General features: G+C 40.2%; 1 protein-coding gene across 1 annotated transcript in view; it reads left to right on the top strand.

Annotated features, from left to right (window-relative positions):
- The first annotated feature begins 1,416 nt into the window (after positions 1-1,416).
- The window catches only part of fam110b (family with sequence similarity 110 member B), an 80,901-nt gene continuing 60,196 nt past the window's right edge, over positions 1,417-22,121 (top strand). Inside the window, exon 1 of the mRNA XM_050074829.1 lies at positions 1,417-1,512. The gene's annotated coding sequence lies outside the window, so the exon portion shown is untranslated. The remainder of the gene's footprint in view (positions 1,513-22,121) is intronic.

Raw genomic sequence — 22,121 nt, 5'->3', positions numbered from 1 at the left:
CCTGGTTAAACATGTCAAGAGTGAAAAACATATAGAGGCTTTGTCAATTAGGTGTCTTCTCAGACAGTAATTAGAATGGAAAGATTGCCCTCGTTTGCTGTGATAAATGAGAAGCTGTCAATGTGGTCTGACGAGCTGTCAAAGACAAGCCACGCACTGGCCCTTTAATGACTGGACCACTCCATTCATATTCAAAGGGGAGAACTGACTGCTTAACACTTGAATGTACGCAACTTTAATAAAAATACAAATAGTCGTGGGGGTATACTACATAAAATCACATTCAAAATCTGGATATCAGAGTGTGATTGCATACAGTCAATATAAAATGCAGCAGAGAGCAGTATGGCCTACTCTGCCCTCCCGTTCAGCCGCATCTATCTGTCTCATTGCAGAGACTTAGCCGCTGGCTGCTGCGTCAAGGCAGACAGCATTAGTGGAAATGTAACCGGAAAATTTGTGATTTTAACCTTCAAAACAAAAGCGTGAGCTGGATTTGATTTATAGCTGTGTAAAATGTGTCAAACCTCTTTATATTATTTTTTCATTACATACCATGCATTTGTGAATAGTGGCTCGCTTATTTTCACTTTAAAATGAAGATATTTTTTTGTTTTTTGTTTTTATATTCTAACTTGTCATACATGGTGGAACTTGGTTGAATATAGCTATTTTAAAAAAGGAAACATATTTTTATATTACAGAATATTTTGACCGGACTCTTACATATCATTTATGAGAGGTGCACAGAGTAAAAAAAAATTGTGGGGTCTTGCAATGAAACAACAGCTACAAAGACTTGATCAGTTGCTCCCTCTGTTCTAGATGGGAAAGAACAATGGCAGGCTGGTTGTCTATTGTGTTAGCTAAATCTTAAAGTACCCCCATCAAAGTTATTTTAAATTTTGGCTAAGGGGGAGGGACATACAACTTTAAATTGTTGTATTTTGTGTTTATTTTGAATACTTTCTGAACTCTGAAACCTGCCGGCAGGTTTGAGAGCTATGTTTCCTTAAGAAATTACCAAAATCACACCATTTATCAGAGGTAGAAACTGTAAAAAGAGAATTTACCGTAGAATTTTCAAAATTCCTGCAGCCCTTGGTCACATCATGCACGACAAATGCTACAATCAGAAAAATGATTAAATCCAAGCTTAAACAGTGGTATTTCATCATTTCCCCCCAGTCACTCAGGGAGGCTCAAGGGAAAATATTTGTAGCTTCAGGGTGGGTCAGGATAAAAAAACAAACCAAACCAACACCTGAGGCTCCCCCTCCTCTAATAAATAAAGTCCCTACAGTCCCTAAGCAGGACGTAAGTAGCCTACATAATTACACACAAATCGGCCTTTATTATGAAAGTTCCTATCGGAAGCGTTGGTGTTATGTCGTGCGGTGTGACGGTGGTGCTGCTGGCTGGGAACAGGATGCTGTCAGGCCGAATAGACGCATCAACCTAACGGAGAGAAACCGCAGCAGCATCCTTTGTTTTCTGGAGCTGAATATCCAGGTAAGGACGGGCAACTAGTTTAGTTGTGATGCTAACATGGCTGTCTGTCATACCTACAATAACTGAACCGTCACTGAAGCTGTTGGCGGTACGCAGGACCCGTTTTTTTTTCTCATTTCCAGTCATGTCGAAAATATGGCTATTGTTCGGCACGCTGTCATACAGGCAGCAGTCAAGACACATTAATTTAAGGCAGCATTTGTCGGTTAAGCTATAGAGGTAACGTTAATGGAAGGCGTGTGTGGTACTGTGTTGTGTAAACAACGGTGTATACTGCTGGGTTTTGGTAGCGTTACGGTGCTAGCTTCCAGCTCAGGAACACACAGACATTCCGTGCTGTAATACATCTATGGTTGAGCTGCTCAGTCGATGGGGGTTTGGCATTGCATTGCACCACCAGCGCGCGCACGCACGCACACACGCACGCACACAGGTGTAGTTAGTGTTTGTGTCAGCTGCTAATGTGCTGCTCCTGGCACGTGCAATCTGCACTTACCGACTGGACACTGTCTGTTGTGTCGTCAGAATAGATTACAGCAGTTGCTTCTGTTGTGAGAGGATGGATTTTTACATTTGCAGGGTGTTGGACACATCATGGCTATAAAAGTGCTTTGTTGACTTGTGTCTCCAGTCTTATATAATCCCGTGGACATCTCACTTTTAATCTTGATGTGACAGTTATTTTTGTATTTGGTTGTGACCCGGATTGGATATAGTTTTAAATGCCAATATTGGTCCCATCTATTACTAAAATTACATCTTGTATTAATACCTTACTCCATGTCTCTTAGGTATTTTGGTTTTGGGGTCATGGTTTGATGGTTTTCTGTACAGCAGGAAAAACAGAATGATCATAATATTGGCCATTTGTATTGGAAAATACAAACATTCATGGCTCATCGATCATGATTATTAAAATATAAACTCTACTGTCAATGTGTAATGCTCCATGGTTATTACCAAAGACTCTCTATATACTTAAACAATTTCCATGAAAATAACTGTCTAATAAGACAGGTGTAGCATACATACACTTAGATTGACCATTAGAGTCAGCAGTGCAGTTTAAGCCTCTTGCATTCAGTTCAACAGTTTTATTCTCATACTCAGTGAGGGCTCATTCTATTGTAAAGTATGAACAGTTCAGTAGCTCTCTGTAGCCCTAGAGGTCCACCCATGGGTGGTGGGAGTGGCTGCCAGGGCAGTGGATAATTCCTGGATGGCTGCAGGTTGTGACCACTTATACAGGGCAAAGGATAAACCCTGGATGACGTTCTCTGTGCAGTCACAACAGACTGACTAAAAGCACATGAGAAGTTACATAATCATGGCCTTTAATAGACACATTCAAGTGATGCCATCACAAATGGTGTTAGGCTACATGGTGTGTTTTCTAGAGGCATAACCAACTTCGGTTTCATAGTGTTGGCAGTCTGTTCAGTGTCACTGCCATTTCCTTGGGAAACCAAAAAGCTCCTTGATAATAGATCTAAACCAGTGGTTGCCAACTGGTGGGTCTCAGTCCAAAAGTGGGCTGCAAGTCCATTCTGAATGGACCGCAAGTGACTCGCAAAGGTGTCAAGTTTGTAAAAATCACACGTCATTTTTAAGTTCAGTTAATTTCTGGCACAGAGCTTTTATTTTGAAGTGCTGTGTCCTGCTGTAGAGTGACTGACTAACGGACAGCTACTTGACAGAGACAACAAACTAGCTCAACATGGCCGAACACAAGTATGATGCTGAATATATTAAACTGCGTGCACCTTGAATTAATGACTAAGGAGAAATCTGGACCACATGGCTGAACCAGTTGGGAACCACTGATCTATACGACATCGCAGAATCTCCTAGCTCCAGTTTCTTATATTCATTTTTCATACTGACAATAATAACATTATGAGCTGTTCCTCCAAGGACTAACCGGACTAGCATTATGTAGCTAATGGACATCTTTGCCAGTTTTTCAGGTGGAATTTGTGTTTTGTACATGTACTTATGTCCTAATTCCTTGTCCTAATCACAGTGAATTAGGTTAATTTATCAGAAATTATTTGCGTGATAGGATGCTCTGAACAAAACATCATGTATCAAATGGTTCGGGTTGACTATGTACTCTTACTGTTGTGACCTTTTTTTTTTTTCTTTTACATCAAACAACATAAGCCAAACTTCAAATGTGCATCACTTTCTGATGTTACTGGGTTCAAACACATTCTGAAAGAGGTGTCACTTTGTAGTATCCCTTTCCAGTTAGTGACGACTTTGGGGAAATGATGGCGAGTGCACAGTTTGCTTCCAAAAACTTCTAAGGGGTCCAAGGGAAAATGAGCTGCTGGGGCCTTACGATTTAGCTCCCTCCCCACTCCCAATGTTTACAGTTTTCCATTCTAGAAACCTACCTGTCCCCAGATTTTAGGGAAGCCCGATAATAATATTGTCCAACATGCTGATAATGTTGGTACATCATTGGTATCAGCCAATATTGGCTTTAAAATGAATATTGCCAGAATAGGATAGCATGCACATTTTTAAAATTTTGCACAATGAATGAATATTACATACATTGAAAAGCATTCTATTTCATGTCTCCATCTGCTGGCATGCCATCACAATAAGTATGCCTGCACAATACTTTGATAATTTCACCACAGAAGAGACCTGATGTTCACTAAAATTAGGTGGGGAAAAAAGTGGATATATCAATATTGGTATTGGTTATCAGTCATATGAGTTGTTACATATCAGTTTATTGGATATTGGCAAAAATTCCAATATTGTGCATCCCTACCAGATTTTCTGTGTAGCAATGTATTTATATCAAGCAAATAAGCTCAAAACTGAAATAATGAATGGCTCAAAAATAGATTTTGACACAGTAACTCTACTAGGGAAGCCTCATAATAATAATTCTGTTATATAATGCCTTATATAGCCTAATAGGGGCCTTACCCATCTTATCATATCAGTTAATTGTGCTGTAGTGCTGCATACTTCCACAACAAATGTTCAATGAAATCAGCACAAACCAGCTGACACACAGTAAGCCTGGAGCTTTTAGAGCCAGTGGAGTTTTGAGGCCCCAGGGCAGTTGCCCACTTTGCCCAGTCAGTAATCCTGCCATGGTGCCTGGTCAAGAAACATGAACCAAATATTGGAGCCAGCATTTCTTCATACCACTTTTCCCAGCAAGTCCTTATTAACAATATAAACACTGAAAACGTTAAACAAAAGTGTGAGACCACAAAAGGCCTGTTTTAAAGTTCATTTAACCAGATGTTTGATCTGTAAAAAATAAAATTGAATCTGTCTGTGTAGGTGATTGCACAACAGCAGTGCCTAATATAAGTTTTTTGGTTATTGAGGCCCTTCAACCCAGTTATAGAGTCAAGGAAAAGTCATGGAGTTTTGCATCAGAGCCACAGTGAGAACCTTGCTGACAGTGCACTGCTTCTGTCTGTAGTCTTGATGAGTAATGCTGGATAATTTAGACTGTGCAAACACCAACAGTCAGGGTTTTTCCTGGCTCTGACTGAAACAACAGTATTAGGCCCAGGGCTGCAGCGTTCAGGAACACTGAGGAGGATTTGATCACATTTTTGCAATATTATTCATTGATTCATTATCTGTAACCACTCATCCTGTTCAGGGTTGTGCTGGGGTGGGGCTGGAGCCTATCCCAACTGACACTGGGTGAGAGGTGGGGTACACCCAGGACAGGTCACCAGACTATCACAGGGCTGACACCATCCACGCTCATTTTCTCACCTTTGGCCAATTTAGAGTCTTCAGTTGACCTAAGCTGCATGTCTCTGGACTGTGGGAAAAAGCCAGAGAAGCTGCAGAAAACCCATGCTTATACGGGAAGAACATACAAACTCCACACAGAAGGGCCCTAGCCGACTGGCTGGCTCGAACCTGAAACCCTCTAGTGAGACAATAGTAACCCTTTCTACACAGAGATCTCGCTGTGTGGCCACTACGAAGTCCCTTCTTCATGTCGCCTTTGTGTTTTTGCACAGAACCAAACATCTGTGGCATCATTCCACTTCAGTGTGGGACTTAAGATGGCTTACCAGCATCGCGGAAACATAAGAGGAGTGACAGGCATGACGTGTTACAACAGTGTTGGTCTCTAGTGTGACATATAACGTACGCATTGGCAGCACTTTATGAACAATAACAATGGCATAACATGGAAATAACAATTATTTACCATCTCTGTTATATGGCAGCTCTTGGGCATCATTGTTATCCCAATTTGCAGACATTTTTGGACACTATTCTTCATTTTTGAATTATCTTCTAACTGCTAACAGCTGTCACTACCTCTGATGAAGTCTTAGAGGTGAGACAGCTCTCTTCCTCCATTCTGTGATTTTACCTTTCATACAGCGTGACACACCACACAAAAAAGACTTCAGAGAACTAGTAGTCTCGCCACCAGACAATCAGAGATCTCCGCCTTCTGATAGTCTGGGGACACTCCTTTCTAAAGTGTGTTTAACACACCGGAGACAACGGCCGGCAACAAAGCAATGCCTCTTGCATTTTTTGAAAAGGACACGCCCTCCCGGAAATGTGTGCTCCCCCTTTTCTCGTCTGAGAGGAAACAAACACACAGAGAGCTTGAAAATGGATGCCGAGAGATTTAACTCCGTTTTATCAAACGTGTGCTCAGTCCACAAGATTGTAGAAATGAAGGACTTACAGCGACTTGAGCCATTTTTTACGGCTACACGTGTTTCTAGTCGGACTATGTTGACAAGCACAAGAGTTCAGCGAGCCACTGAAGGAACGCCCTGCGGATTTACTATTGGTTCTGCAATGTCTGGAGTTTCTCTGAACTCCAGACTCTCTACAACTCTGAAATTGTATCCGCCCATCTAAACAAAAAATCAGGGAGAAAGTCATCAGTCTTTAGTTAAGCAAACCGTCTAAAGACTGACTTGTGAGTCTAGAGAACTAGTGGCCCCTGCTGTGTTGCCTGATATTGACGTGTTTCTGTCACAAAGTTGCACAGGAACACACAACAAAGACTGCAGCCACTGGCCAGCCAGCCAGCACGTACGTTCTGCGCCTGCATGAGAGGAAACACCTCCACACCAGCAGACGGCAGTAGTCTGTAATCGTGATCCAAAAAGGGAAACCAGAAGACTGTTTTGCTGCTAGTTAGCCAGTTAGCACATTAAAAGCATAATGCAATGTTTCAACAACAGAGCATATCTGCTGTGCACCGATGAACAATAACATAAACCATCAGTTGTGTTTCTGCTAAAGAACTCAGTAGCTAAAAAAAAAAAATCTTACCTTATGTAACACATTTGTTTTGATCACACTCCCTCTGGATTTTAGCTCTTTGTTTATTTTCCCCCGTCTCTGTTTCTCTTCTCGTGCGCTGAGCTGAACTGCCAATCAGAGTGCTTCTGTAGGCCTAAGTATTAATAACTTAAACAGAACTCTGCTCTGTCACTTTTTGAGCTGCCTGCCGGAACTCATGATATTTATAACATTACCAGTGAAATAAAAAAAAAGTAAATGAAAAAAAATAGCAGCAAAGTGCAGGTTTCCCACATATTCATTTATTTGTGGCAGGCCGTCCTGATTAAAACATCTACTGCCACGTTCAGTTTTTCTATCTTTAGAGGTGAATTTTTAATTAGGAGCACTGTAGGAATATAAATATATACACACATAAGAGACTCTGTGCTCATATACATATATATATATATATATATATATATATATATGTATATGAGCACAGAGTCTCTTCTGGGCACATACGGAGCAGTAGAACAGTTACTCTTCTCATCCATTGATCAGATCTGATCAGCTCTGATTGGATTGACTGATCAGTTATCCACCCCACGACTCAAAACTCTACCGCTGAGGGTAAAGACCCACTTCAGCTGTCTGGCAGCCTGGAGATTATCTGGTAGATAAATCAGAATTGTTACTTTGTAAGCCCACAGTGAATGCCTTAAGTGCCGAAGCAAACCCATGCCCTGGTGGGGCTCAGTGGTTGACTGACAGCTATTGGCGATGGACTGTGGCATCGTTCACTGGTCCAACCGTAATGGGAACAAATCTGCTAAATTTATTAGAGATGCACGATATTGGATTTTTTTGCAGATGGCTAATAACTGATACTGATATTGATATATCTGTTTTTTTTCCCTACCTGATTTTAGTGATCATCAAGTCTCTTCTGTAATGGAATTTACATCATATTATGTATGCATGCGCTTATTATGATGGCCCAGTAGCAGATGGAGACATGACATACAATGCTTTTCAGTGTATGTAATATTCATTCATCGTGCAAAATAAGAAAAAACATGTTGGCTGTTTCCAATACTTCATTTAAAGCCAATATTGGCCAATATTGGCCAATACTGATGACATGCTGCATCGTGCATCCCTTAAAGTTATCATTATGTGTGGGGTCTCTCACGTTTTTAACATCTAAAAGACTTGACAAATCTTGTAGTGTGGGCCAGTCTTAAGGCCCGAACATACTCGGGCGGAACGTATGTGGAATGGACTCCGCGGAGGTCTGTGCGGACTCAAAGCGGACGCAAGCCCTGTGCGTGCAGGACTCTGCTCCGTGCACCAGTGACTGCTCGGCATGTATTTTTCACATTACGGGGATTTTTCACGGACATTTTTACAGGAAACTACAACGCGGAAGTGCGCTCGACTATGGAAGCTGACTGCGGACATTCCTCGCGGAGTCCGCTCCGCTTATAGTACGCCCGAGTATGTTCGGGCCTTTAATGAAGTACACTGTTTCACTATACAGACTTTGGTTGCTTTGCCCACTGAAATAGATGTTTTTCCCCAACACAAATGAGGTGTTTTTTTAGAGGTCTGTGTGGAAACAGTTACAGATTACCAACACAGGTTGTGTGCAGTCATTCACCACAAACACATTTTCACTTTGACCAGCATATTTTAACTGGCTAAGGAAAGTTGTTTTCTAGGGCAATGACTTACAATTGTGTCCCATTAGAAGGCACTAATTTAAAAGAATTTTAGTAGAAAAGGCAAGCTTCATATTATGGTTGAATCACAGCTTGGACTGCTTGGTATTGTATCAGTGAATGTGTTTATTACTTGTACTGTTAATTATTTAGTCTTTTAAATGGCAGGAAATGGTGAATAGTGTCACAGTTCCCAAAGTCCTAGGAGACATCTATAAATATCTTGTTTTGTCCAACCAACAATCCAAAACCCAAAGGTAAAATCAGAGGACAGCAGGACATTTTTACATTTAAGAAGATGGCATTCTGCATAGGTTTTAATCAGGCTTTAAAACTGAAGAAGTTTGGTACTTTATACCTACAGTTACAACTGCTTTGACAGTCCTTTTCCTTCTGTCACATTAATTCTTTTGAAATCTTTCGCAGACAGTTATCATACTGTGGCCCTGCAAAGAGTATAGCTGCTCTTTCAGTGCTGTCAGCTTTTACAGCAGAGCTCTATTCAGTTTGTATTGTGTTGTTTTCAGCAGCTAGTATTCAGCATTTTCAGCATCTCTGATGGTTGAGCTGCTAATTGTCAGCACACGGGTCTAATCAGTGTCTTCACAATTGATTCATCTGTTCAAAAACCATATTAGCCGAGCCAGTGTTTAAAATAGAGAAGATGTTAAATTCCATGGAGCGATATGGCTTCTGATCAGTCATTTCCTGTTTACCATTTGATGGGAGACATTTTTACTTGTGATGCATTCTTCAATGAGACAGACTTTGACTTTGTCTTACAGATAATAATGTATGCACATGATCTTGTGTCCTTTAAAAAATCTAGAAGACAGCTAAAAACAGTAAGTTGTGGTTCTTATTTGAATGATTTTTGCAGCAGTAAGCCTGTTTGTTGAGGTCATAAACTGTATTGGGTTATAAACTGTATTGGGTAATTTTTGAGGAAAAACTGCAGTGATTGGGTCATTGGTGTGACCTTCGATGTGCACTGGCATGGTGTGCGGGCTCACTGTCAAGTCAGGGTAAAGATCGGCAGCTCAAAGTGTGGTGATATTTCATATTTTTACGCCTTTGTGCCAGTGATAGCTTTGGCCACAAGCATTACTTTCGGGTTGTCCATATGTCTGTCCGTCCATCTGTACCTCTGTCCTTGGGTCCCCATCACCAGGCAAAAGTGCTACACAACTTTCAGGCAGGTTGTTCGTTGGGTCTACTGCCTTCTCGGCCGACACATTACAAAGCCCTTACCATTATGTGTTGTGCCAGAAAAGTTTCCAGTAGAAGGGGGAGTTTACAAAGGTTTTGAATGGCCTTATTTGGGTGGCAGTCAATTAAAAAAAACTTTAACTTGTAAAATTATTTAAAATTAATAACAACCATAAAGTCTTAGTCTTATAGTGTAAAAATATTTTTTACCTGCTGCAGCCTAAGACTTATAACAAGCATGTCCCAGCAAACTATTGATGTATTCTTCTATTCATGAATTTTAATTAAGACAATAAGGCATGTTCTGCAGTACAAATGTTAAGAGTTAACTTCACCACCAAACTGAAAACACAACAAAAAATATGTACGTGGATGTACCAATGGCAAAAAAAAAAAAAAAAAAACCACCAAAAAAAAAGCCCACACCAGTTGACCCATTTAAAACTAGAAAGCACTACTTTGGCTTTGCAATCAATGTGGTTCACCATGCGCTTCCACAAATCTCACACACAAATCTCACACACGAGAACTTATTTCAGTTCTCGTGTGTCTTTACCTGGAAATTTCTGCCTGTGATGGAGCCTGACAGTTGCATGTGTTGCTCCGTAAGAGGTTCTGTGCTGCCCTTTAGTCCCTCTTCCTAACACCAGGTGTGGCTTGGGACCCCTGAACTCTGTAAAAAATATTAATCAGTCATACCACCAGTTGTGATACATCCAATGAAAGCACAACTTATTTGTGTGCCATTTCTAGGAAACTTATGGTATAAATTTAGTAAAGAAAAAAAAAAAAAAAAAAAAATCAACCTGCGAACTACTCTTTAAACTGCGCTGTACCAGGAAGAAAGAATGCTGCCCACTACATGTGATGTAGCCTACTAAGTTTGATTCAGCTATGTTCGCCTTCCACCCACAATGTTCTCCTCCTCCATCTCCATCCTCATTTCCCTATTATCGTGAAGATTTAGAATCTGGAGCAGTGGATATCCACTGACAGAGCTGACACTGTTGGTGCAGACCCAGAATGATGAGGGAGGAAGGGTTAGAGCTGAATATGTGGTGAGCCCATTGATTTATGGATCAAATATTTTATTACTGAAAATATATACAGGCCTAACCTTTATCTGTGGTGAGTAATTTGACGCTATTGGTGAATTTATTGTAGAATAAATTTTATTGTAATACTTATCAACTACAATCGTTTTTAAAGTGATTATAATCATACAGTTGGATGAGGATCCTCTGTCTACATGCTGTTATTAGTGTTAGCGACCTAGTGACATTTAGTGTGAGGTAAAAAGGTTGTCTATGTGTGCCTGACCATGTAATGTTTCATTAAAAAATGAAGGTGTGTGTTTAAAGTGAACATAAATAATAAATAATGTGTAGGCTAAACTAGGCTCTCTGTCTAGATGCAGCCCAACTTGCATTACTACACTAAGTGGTGACTTAAGGGATGAAAGCATGGTCCAGTACTTCAGCCTGCAGGCATAAAGGTAAGGTTAGGGGGCAAAGCATCATTTCGCTGCTTTCGTATCAAGCTAATTCCAAACACGGAGCCTGAATGAAGCCTGTAGAAGGTGCACTGCGCCTGTTTTAGGGGCCATACACATGCTGCGTATTATGCCCTCAGATTCATCGTTTGTAATGTCGACCGGAAGCAGGCGCGCTCAAACGGGAGTGCAACACCGTCACAGCGTGCATGTCCTCGAGTGCCTGTCTTTTGAAGGGGCAACGGCTGCGCCCTGAGATAAACAGGGTTCAACTTTTGAAATACAGCAGGGCACACCACATGTCATGTGACGAACAACCAATCACAGCTGTCAGATATCTTTCCCTTCTTCAAGAAATATCAGTCCATGATAAATATGGAGATGAAGTTGATCATTTTAGTGCAGGGCAATCCAGGGCTTTACATCTGTCTCACGTACAAAATTGGGGAAGTCATAGTCATGATATTATATTATAATAATATCATATAATATTATTATTATTATTATTATTCATAATATTCAGGAAGTCATAGAAGTAGTTACATCCTGTCAGATCCATCTATTGGCTACCTGTAGTTTGCAGACAGCATATTATTATTATTATTATTATTATTATCATCATCATTATCAGCCACGCAAGATAAATTTGTTATCATATTACCTTCATTGCACAACATGAGACTAATAGCCTGCAATCTAGCATTAAATACTACAATTGCACAGAGATAGGGATGTCAGTTTTGGTTAATTTTGCTTTCAAAAGGCCATCACCCCAGTGTCAGAAATTAGCAAGGGCCACGGGCCATTTGGCCCGCAATTTATCCAAGAATGCCCCCAAAAGCCATGTTCCAGGGGCCAAAATTGCCCCCAAGTTTTCGAAACAACTATATGTATTTATATTTTTAACGGTATTAAAATCTGACATTAAAGTATAATTTTATTTTCATTAAATTAATTTACCGTCACGTCTACAACTCATTTTCCAGACATAATCAACGAGATTGCACTGATTACGTGAGAGTAATCTGACAGAGAAGGGGAGGGGGCTTTGCTGTACCAAAAGTATAAATTAACCATTTCTTGGGTGATCTGTGTCGACACAATGACAAATTAATGAAAAATTAAGGTAGAATGAATGTTAAATTTTAAATTAACTTACTTCCAGGATGGCATCTAAGGAATTTATAGTAATTTGGCCTTTTTAACAGTAAAAGTAACTGTAATGTGGTGAAACATTAGTACTGCTATCAGTAGATTAATGGTTAAATCATCACATTTAAACTGGTTGAATTATAGGAAATCTGAGTGATATTTTGCAACCATAACTTTATGTAACCCATTATTTGTTTCATTTATAGTGGTTTCTACTGAAGAGTGAAGACACTATCTTAGTTGGTTTTGCTTTTCATGTGCTTATTGTTAGAACATAATTACAATTTTTTGATGGCCCCCAAACATTTTGAAAAAGTGCCCCCATTTTTTAGACCGTGGGGGCCAAAATTGCCCCCAAAATATTTTGTTAATTTCATACCCTGCATCACCCAGTAACCAGTAACTAACCACTTAATATTTAAGAAGAAATAGACATGAAATACAAGAGGCCTTTCCTTTTAGTTCAGTGCTCCATTGACTCTGTAAGCTTTAGCACTGCATTTCAGAACACTATAACACTAACACTATAGGTGGTGATTATTTTTTTTTTTTTCATGTAAATGTCTCATCATTTATTTTAGCTGACATACAGCAGGCCCGCAGTGTTAACATGGGGAACCATGTCCTTTGCGGTATCCACTGGTTCCCTCGCTGCTCTCCACTGCTGCAACGCGGGTCAGGAGAGAGCTAACCTTAGCTAGCTTGCAGTGCTGCTCATTTGGTGATAACAGCTGTTAATGCAGTTGTTGTGGTGGTGGTGGAACATTTTGCCGCGGAAACATTTTGCACACCCAGTGGTCTCCCCACAGGTCACTCTGGTGAGCTCAGCTGAATCTTCATTTTGAGCCACAAAATAGGTCTCTCAGATATCTACAACCAGCACAAATTTTCCTATGTTTTCATGTATACATTGCGTATGTAGATTGAAAATTGTGTCAGTGACAGCTAGGGATGCACCGAAATGAAAATTTGTGGCCGAAGCCGAAGCCGAATAATATTAAATGCTTGGCCGCGTACCGAGTACCGAATATTGTTGTTTAGTTTTTTCATTAGTTTTTGCAGATGAACCCCCTCCAGATTAGTATTGTCACGGTACCAAAATTGGATCCCACTGTACGATACCAATGAAAATATCATGGTTCTGAGTAGTATCACGATACCACAGTGAAAATGAGGCACATATGCCTTTTGTCATTTATAAAAAGATAAATCACTTTTCTATAATACATCAATGATATTTCAATGGAATAAATTACTTATTGACTTATTCATACTTCAAAAACAGCATCAATGAGTGATTAATATAGGGGGGATCAAAATAAAATATATAAATAAAATAAGAATCAACCAGCCACCCTCCTCCCCTGACAAGTAAATAACAGTCCCTAAAGTGCGGTGAGGTTTGTGGGCCGTGAACGGCTCGTTTCTCCTCTGACACGTCACATAACTGCGTTCGGCTGGCTCGGCTGTTCAGGTACTTCTGGGCAGTCCACACGCCAAGAAGAGGATATTATGGGAGCTGACTTATCCGTCGCCGGTAAGCTGATGGCCGCCATATTTGACAGGAATACATTCCTGTCTGTGTCTGTGACCCCCGTTCAACCCACAATCGGTGGGATTCGCCTTTCGTTTCTGCTGGTGGTTGAAATCTGTAGGCTGCTCGCACAGCGTGCTGAATGATTTAAGCCTATTTTGCTCGCTCAAAACTATTTTTAGTCGCAAATGCGAGTGCGGTGACGGACGGATCGCCACACTGCCGACATTTTATTCGGCCCGTCACGGCACGCTGTTTGATTGCGTTATCAAAACATGCCGCTATTATTCGGCCTTGCTTTTAACTTATTCCACCGAATACCGAATGTGTGTTTTTTTGCAATATTCGGCCGAATATATTCGGTTACCGAATATTCAGTGCATCCCTAGTGACAGCAATTTGTTCCTAATTTTTTTTAGAAGATCTTACAGCTCCTGTACACTGTAGCTGTGATTCTCCACTTTAGCTCTCTCCCATAAACACCCATTATGAAATCTGAAATGTCTGAAAAACATTGTGAAATGTAAACTGTAATTTAATTACTGTAACTAAAAACTATACTAGATATCAAAATTCCCATTTGGTCCGATAAAGTAGAGAGTTTCCTGAGCCGTTTAAACTTTGCGTTGTTTTTCTATGACAAAGTATGGCGTCAAAGAGAAGTGATTTTACGTTGATTTCTTGATGATCTCCAATCATTTTGAAAGGGAAATTTTATGCAGTTTTTTACAAATTTCTTAAAAACCGCTAGGCGAATCTCTGAGAAAAGTCATAGCACACTGTCCCTGAATTTTTACACGTTTTGATGTATTTTTTTTATCTATGTGTTAGGAACCCTGCGGGATGAGTTTCGCAGCAAAGTTTTTAGAGAAGATTAAGAAGTATAAGAATAAACACAAGGAAAAGTAATAGGTTGTGCTTCCTTTTGTACAGCAGGCACCTCTAATGAAGTAATGACATTGAAAGTGAAAGGACTTTGCTCTTGGTGTGGGAATGTGTCTAAGTGTATTGTGCTTCATTTTAACATATTTTCATTGTGTTCCATACACAGTTCAGCCATACATTTGTTTTTTTATGTTTAATGAATCATTTAGGAAGTATTTAGAGTATTTTAAAAATACAAAATTACCGCACTCTAACAAATATCTTGTTTCAAATTACAGTAATTTTTTTTTACCAATACAAAATACTCAAAAGTAATTAAAATAAGGATAATGTAGTACATATGATATCTGGTGATTAATCAGCTGTCTGCTTTTTCCTGTTCCAAACTATCCTTATTATATTGGCCTTTAAATATCCAATATCGGTCTACCACTATTGTGAAGCATTTGGGAAAAGTGCTACTGTATATAAATCACAGTTACTTCTGTTATTAGTCGTAGTAGTATCGTATATACAGAACAGTTATTTAATCATGTATCCATGTAAACAAATCCTGCATGACCAGTTGTAGTCCCATCTGTCATTTGTTCACTGAAACCGTACTGGAGAGAACAATCTTTCAGACTGTGCCTGCAGTGGACATCGAACCTGTCAAGGCTGGAGAAAATGGATGCACACACTGTCTGTGTCACAAACTCAGATACACACTGTAGGCTTTGAAGATGCTTGTTATCATTTGTCTTTTAGTAGAACTCCTTCAAATGATGTGGAGATGGTTAGATGATCGGTCACATTAGGGTGAAGGAATGAGGACAAATACAGGGATGGTGTGTGTGTGTGTGTGTGTGTGTGTGTGTGAGTGAGTGAGTGTGTGTGTGTGTGTGTGTGTGTGTGTGTGTGCGTGTGTGTGGTGGGTCCTCCAGATGGCTGCCCCCAATCAGATTAGAGATTTTAAACCTTTCTACTTTGCCACCCCTGAAAACAAAGGGGAGTGTGCTCATCATTCTGTTCTACACAGCACTGAAGTGGGGCACCAAATGGTTCCAGTAATTCTCCTTCCTTGAGATTAATTAATGAGCAAATGCTTCAAATTGTCATTGTTCGAGAGTAAGAAAATTGACCCCCCTCTCAGTCTTCAAAACCACTGGCTTACATTACATCAGGTCAACAACAGCTCTGCTCGTTATGATCGTGGCATAAGGCTTCCATTTCTACAACTTTAAAGTAATACAAAGTAACTTATGAAAAAAGAAATGATACGGTCTTCTTCTCATGTAAAATGTTTAATTGTTGAATTCACAGGAACACACTGCCTGCCAGTTTAATACACAGGAGTTTTGTTAAACTAACCTTACTTGGTCTGGTAAGACCAATTACTGGCTAAAGGTGGTGGCTGTGTAACTGACTTGCACAGTCAGTTGTTAAGATAGGCTTTGGAGACTATTACACAACAGTATGTCACATAGAACCATTTTAATGCATTTATCTCAAAGGTGAAACAGTCTAGCCACCTCATACCTGATAAGTAGTACAATCAAGGGGCCACATGCATAAACTCTGCATCGATCAGGGTTGGAAATGTACTTTTTCGTCTGTCTGCCACTGTGGCTGCTGGATTTCAAAATCTATGAGCCACTAAATAGATTGTCATAGTATTTTTTGCTGGTGAGTGTTTTTGTATTTACCAGCCACTTGCATATTTTCCCACAATTTGGTAGGGGTGTAAATCATTAGTGTCATCACGATACAATAGTATGTCAATTCTTTGGACAACGATACAAAATTTGCTGATACCAATAGGTCAACTACAATTTGATTTTGACTCGATGCGATTCAGGGGCCTGCGGTCAATATGAGATGATATCATATGCCTATTTAACACAGTCTGTTACAGAGGAAGCTGCCACCCCTTTCCTTTTTGCTTTTGGCCATAAAAACAACAACAACAACAACAACAACAAAAAAAACAGCAGTACATAAATAATGTAAATAACTGCAACACAGAGTGGCTCCCCACTGGCTCCCGAGTAAATAACATTATCCTGTTCATCTTTCTCTTGGCTGCTTGCCATCTGCCTGGCGCTGTTTGACGGTGACACAGAATTTCAAAATAAAGGCTTATCCTAAAGATGATGATATGGATCGATGTTTTCACATTGATGATATTGGATCATTCATTAAATCTATATATTGATCCAGATCGATGGATTGTTACACATCTAGCATTTGGGTGATGGCTGGCACTAATTTCCATCCCTGGTGTAGTGTAGATTCATGACTTAAAGGCGCTGTATGTAAGAATGTGGCCGTGCTGCTGTAGCTCAGTCGTAACTGTAACTGATGCTGAGACTCTACTGACTGCGTGACTGGTAGACGGTGGTGGGTGGCGCAACAGGCCAAAACACAAATTCAAAACATAAACATGATTTGCAGACCGTAAATTTTTTTTTAAATGCGAAAATTCTGGCTGTACTATTGTTGTCAGTGAGATCAGTATGTTATATGAACATTATTCCTTAGTCTATGTGACATATTAGGAGGATTTGACGACTATTTGCTTTAGATTTCTTACATATAGCTTCTTTAACACAGTCCTCCACCGCTGACTAGTGTTTTAAAGGTGTAACTGCAGAGTGACACAGACACACCACCTCAGAAGTACAAATAACGTGCAGATTTTTTTTATTTTTTCCCACGACTAATTGATTAGTTGAAGATTATGTGCGACTTTAGTCGACCAAGATTTTCTTTGGTTGACTACAGCCCTAGTAACACTATAATTCACCAAGTTAGATGTCAGAACATGCTGTTTTTCCTTGTGGTCTATTTTTCGGCTGTTGCTGCTGTTTACAGTCCTGTGAACATTATCCCTACCCTGCACCACTCGGAGTTGGTGTCTGTCAGCTCAGTGGTCTGTTACACCAGTAGATACTGGAGACCTCTGGTGTTGCTGGCTGTGCACTACATACAGTCAGAGTTTTGCTATCAGGTCTCGGGTCAAGTCAAGTCTTTAGATATCAGAGCAGATGAGTCCAAGTTGAGTAACAAGTCCAACTCAAGTCTTCAGTCCAGGCTCTGGTGATGACTGATTGGATTGAGTCTGTTCCACTCAGGGTCAATTAGTGTTGGCAGCTAAAATCACAGCATGCAGAATTTCAAATTGTTTGCCGCAGATTCAGTTGAGTTGCACTGCTCCAAACCATTATATTTGCATTGATACTGACCTTAATAAGCAGGTCAGGTATGGGCCAAACATCAGCGATCCACATTAGATACAGTTTCTGTTCCACTCTGGTCATTTACAGCAATGAAGCTGTCTTTACTACTATGCTACTTCCCTCAAGTGCTTCTAAAGAAATGCATTTTAATGTGAAGGTATTAGTAGGTGACAACAGCTTTAGAAGCCTGCAGATGAGCTCAGAGAAGCCTTTTCTGCCTGGACACATGGGGCAGTGAGTTCAGCTCTGTGTTTTGATCCACCTAAACATGGCTGGGAAAATCCTAACCTCAGTGGAGACGGATGCTGCTGGATCATCCACACGCAGTGACTCCCAGACAGGGATCACTGAAATGTATGAGTTCATCTGAGCGTGTTAGTGCCATTCATGTGGTGAGTTAATAACGTTACATAAGAGCATTTTTTTCAGTGACATCTGCTGTACAGTGAAGGTACTGAGGCTGCAGAGAACATCAGCTTCTTAGACTTCAGGCTGTTTCCAGGAGATTGGATTTCAGGAGAAATGGACCGTTGTAAAAAAAATAATAAAATAAAATAAAAATAACCCTTCTTATCAACATTAAAGTGGTGCTTGTACACTGGTCAATATTATCAGGTTTTGGCTTAAGCTCTATGGGTTGCTGTCTGAGTTAAGGCAACTATGTGAGGACTAACAAATGCAGCCGATTTTCGGAGGGAACACAGTTGGGTCAGGCTGGGTATCATGGCCTTGGTAACCTTTACTGACACAAATCCCAAAGAAGACATGCTCATTTTCAGGTTCATGCTTGTATTATGGGTTTCTGCTAAAACATGTTTGCATGCTTTAATGTTCAGAAAAGCAAGGTTTGTATGTAATGGAATCTCATTCAGAGCCTCTTTTCTTCTTTTTTTCAAAGCTTCCAGAATGGCACAATTTGATAGAGAGCAAATATTGCTCTCTATTTGATTGGTCTTTTTGAAAACAGACAGGATACTGATGTGACATGAAGGAAAATGCAGTTTCGATCAAAAGAACTACAGATACAAAGCTTTGCCGCCAGGGGGCGTCAAAGGGTACAGATGACCCAGGTCCAAGGCCAAGGGGGGGCCCATGAAAAGGTCTATGGTTGACCTTTAAATTTGATCAAGCACAATTTATTTACTGAATTAAATTTTTGATAATTTTGCTGATATCTGATATACCAGTATGTAACAACTGATTAGGCTGATAACCAATACCGATATCGGTATATCCATTTTTTCCCCACCCAAGATTTGTGATCAACAAGTCTTTCCTGTAGTGGAATTACCATCATATTATGCATAAATACTCTTATTGTGATGGCCCACCAGCAGATGGAGACATGAAATAGAATGCTTTTCAATGTATGTTATATTCATTCATTGTGCAAAATAAGAACAAGCATGTTGGCTGATTCTAATAGTTCATTTTAAAGCCAATATTGGCAGATACTGATGACGTGCTGGTATTATTGTGCATCCCTAATTTCAATGTGCCATCCGATGCTCCCATCCTCCACAGGTATTGTGAAAGTGTTCAGTCCATCTGATAGAGGGGTTCAGGTGCATGATGTGCAGAACTCACAAACGCTGTTAATGTGAGGCGGACTGCAGCCTGACTAATAAACTCAAAATACCTTACCAAAAATTAGCAACCACTAAAGGAAAAGCCAGGGTACAGAGAGAAGCCAGGCCTGCACAGATTCGATCACAGGCGATTGCCTCACAATGCATAACGGTTAGTTTTGTGTCCGACTTCATCCCCACTTGCTCTGATGTCATACAAAAGTGGACAGCGATAATCTCGAGAGAGCCAGATGGCTGCAGTTTTCAGAGCCAGGCGCTGCAGTTGCTCTCCACCGACTGCAAGACCCAGGGCATGATGGGAAACAACAATATGACGTTTTAGATAAACTCTTCATTTTTGTTGAATTTCAGAGATTTATGTGTCACTTGTCTGATTTAAAGGTTTATTCTGTTAACAGAATATATTTTGTGACTGATGGTGACATTTAGTGATCAGAGACTAAATACATCCATCATAAACTATACGTAGTCTATTGTATATTAACATTTTACTGAAGTATTTAGTAACACACAGAGTTGTGGTCAGTGAAATGTGAGGATTCTTAAAATAACAGCTGTACAGATGTGAAGCTTGGACTATATCTGACTTATCTTCAATGAAAGCCGTTGTTTTGTAATTTTTTTTCTTCTGAAAGTATTAATCTTAAAGTCATACCAGGGTCCAACATTAAGGTTTTTTCCTACTTGCAGTACCGGGCAAGTACTTCTCAAATCTACTTGCCCCATCTAAATTCTTACTTGCCCTGCCTAAGAGGTTCTTTTTCTGGCTGTGTGGTGCATATTTTCGCTCATGACTTATATCTTAGTAAAATCCATTTCTTAATGACTGTATACAACACTACACAACACTTCTTTCTTCAGAAAGCAGTATTTATTGTAATTTGATTACATTTAAATGGCAATCAGTGCAGATATGTGAAATTGAATGCTATTTCACATTATTTGACCAGTAGCAGTTACACGCAGAAGGGTTGACACTCCCCCACGTCTTCCCACCATCACGGCGGCCCCATCAGAGCCAAAGCCAACCGTCTTCATCTTCCAGTCATGTAGCCCAGCTTTCAGTAGGGCTAGAAACATGAATAGTTAAAATGATATTTTAACAAGATTCAATGAGTCTTAAAATGTGTTTTTTATTTTTTGTTTTTATTATTTATTTATATTTATTTGAAGGGACAGTTTACATTAATGTACTTTTCTTACACAAAATAAAATAATATGCCAAATTATAGCCAGACACTAATTTCCATCTGTTTTACATAGAGATGATATATAAATATATATAAGAAACAGCTATCAGTGTGCACCAAAAATATGTTGAACAGGAGAGAGTTGTAATTTTCCTCCCCTTACCGATACTTCACTTTGTTTATGCCATTTTTAAACTCATTTATAGATGCATCATCTTACCAGAATGAATGGCCTCACAGTGTCCTGTAGCAGTGGCATGTTTTAATTCTTCCACTGCCACAAAGACATTGTTTGGCTGCCCGTCTTTCATCAGTCGTACGTAAATCCCCTCCAGGTCCCTCACACTGACGTCTGTAGTAGAGCCCTGCACGGGACTGTTTTCTTCATCCCGCTCCTGCCCGCTCCCGCTGAATTTCTGACCATTACCGCCCGCAACCGCAAGGTGTGTGTTACACTCCCGCCTGCACCCGCAATGTGTATGTCCACTCCCGCCTGCTCCCGCAAAACTCTGAGAATTTATGTCCGCACAATAATAGAGATGCATTGATTTTGTGTCTTCTCCTGTCCCGCAGGAGAAAACACGTCATTTTATAAGCTATTAATAAAGAGAAGGTAGAGGGCTCAGTGCGCCTTCAGACCTTGTTTGAGCTTCTTTTCCACATCATTTGTTAACTCCATTTCCACATCATTTGTTAACTCCATCCTGTCGCTATAGGCTACATCCCGATCCCGCAGTGGTTTTTTTAGTCGCCCGTTCCCGCCCGCAGCAAAGTTCAAACCGCCCGCTCCCGCAAGATTTGGGTTGGGTCCCACGGGACCCGGCGGGACCCAATCCCAATGCAGCCCTCTAGTCTGTAGCAGCATCAGCCAGGACACTGATGAATCTGGCTGCCTTTATTTGGTTGAAGCAGGGCTCCCAGATGTCATCATAGATGACTTCAATGAATCTGGAAACGATATAGAAAATAAGTACTGTAGTCAATGTTAGAAAAGCCTAATGCACTCTGTCACATGACCGTGTCTCTTGCCGTGTTGTTGTTAGCATTTAAAATTAGCTTGTAGCTCTGTGGCTGTGCAATTGAATATACGGAAATTGAGCTTTAGGTAAAAAGTTGAGATAACAGTTAACATGAACGTTAGATAGTCACTCACCTCCGGCATGCTTGATCGGTCCCGTATCTTGACCTGACGTCAACGCCATTTGGTGCCTGGAGATTTCAATCAATCAATCAATCAATCAATTTTATTTATAAAGCCCAATATCACAAATCACAATTTGCCTCACAGGGCTTTACAGCATACAACATCCCTCTGTCCTTATGACCCTTGCAGCGGATAAGGAAAAACTCCCCAAAAAAA

The sequence above is a fragment of the Epinephelus moara genome, chromosome 21 (genome assembly GCF_006386435.1).
Source record: "Epinephelus moara isolate mb chromosome 21, YSFRI_EMoa_1.0, whole genome shotgun sequence".
Classification (NCBI taxonomy): domain Eukaryota; kingdom Metazoa; phylum Chordata; class Actinopteri; order Perciformes; family Serranidae; genus Epinephelus; species Epinephelus moara.
This window is presented reverse-complemented; position numbering and strand designations above follow the sequence as displayed.